Source organism: Triturus cristatus, chromosome 1_2 (assembly GCF_964204655.1).
Source record: "Triturus cristatus chromosome 1_2, aTriCri1.1, whole genome shotgun sequence".
NCBI lineage: Eukaryota > Metazoa > Chordata > Amphibia > Caudata > Salamandridae > Triturus > Triturus cristatus.
This window is the reverse complement of record NC_140580.1, coordinates 328,037,255-328,038,218: the sequence shown is the minus strand read 5'-3', so window position 1 is coordinate 328,038,218 and position 964 is coordinate 328,037,255. Positions and strand designations below refer to the sequence as shown.

The window sequence follows — 964 nt, the reverse complement described above, 5'->3', positions numbered from 1 at the left end:
GAGCAGCTCAATCCAGTGGCCCCCGCAAAAAGGCTGGGGCCAGTGTCTCAAGCCCAAAGCCAGCATATCTTGGGGCCCTTGTCATGGCAACATTTGCCGATGCCCACAAGCTGCAGCTCTTCACGTCGCCATCGCCAGAAGATGGCACGCCTTTGCTGACCCGAGCACACCCTGGCTGCGGACCCTCAACCCCTGCCAGCACCGCCCCCCACCTGGAAGCAGCCTGGCACGCAGACCGAGGGCAAATCAAACCAACTCAATGGGCCCCGAGCTCGCCCCGCAAAGACCCCAATGCTGCCCGCAGGCACCCAAGCGCAGCACAATGCCGTTCAGCCAGAACCCATCGATCACTGTGTAGCCCAACGAGGGAAATCCCCAGTTTCCCATGAGGGCACTGCATGGAGTCGGCAAGACACAGCGGGACGTCCAACTACCAGGTGCGCTGGAAACGCGACTCTGGTGGGACTCAAGCCCACAACCTTTGAATGCCTCCTCCATTTCACTAGAAGTCCAATGCGCTATTCAATGCGCCACAGAGCAACTTGTTAAAAATATGGAACGCTTCACGAATTTGCATGTCATCCTTGCGCAGGGGGCATGCTAATCTTCTCTGTATCGTTCCAATTTTAGTATATGTGCTGCCAAAGCGAGCACGCAAGAGTACAGTCACTGGATGACGGACGCCAACACAGATACCGGGGTCCGTGTGGCCGCGCACCCTGGAGAAGGGATGCCAGTAGGGGGCAATTGCAACCTGTGTGCCATAAGTGGGGTCCTGTTTTGCTACAAGAAACTTGTTTTTATGGATGTCGACTGAAACGCAAACACCACCCCACGGCACCCGACGAGGACTCAGGAGGCAGAGCACCATCCTCCCGACCACTACTGTCCTAAACCAACGAGGACAATCTGTCCCTCCCCGCCGCGGGGGCTCCATGCACTCAAGACCACCGTGGCGAACGGG

The 964-nt window shown here is 57.7% G+C and overlaps 1 non-coding gene across 1 annotated transcript; it reads right to left on the bottom strand.

Moving 5' to 3' along the window:
- Nucleotides 1-547: 547 nt before the first annotated feature.
- Nucleotides 548-654, bottom strand: LOC146867255 (U6 spliceosomal RNA). Its single transcript, XR_014968580.1, has one exon. It is a non-coding gene; the product is annotated as a U6 spliceosomal RNA (small nuclear RNA).
- Nucleotides 655-964: the final 310 nt, after the last annotated feature.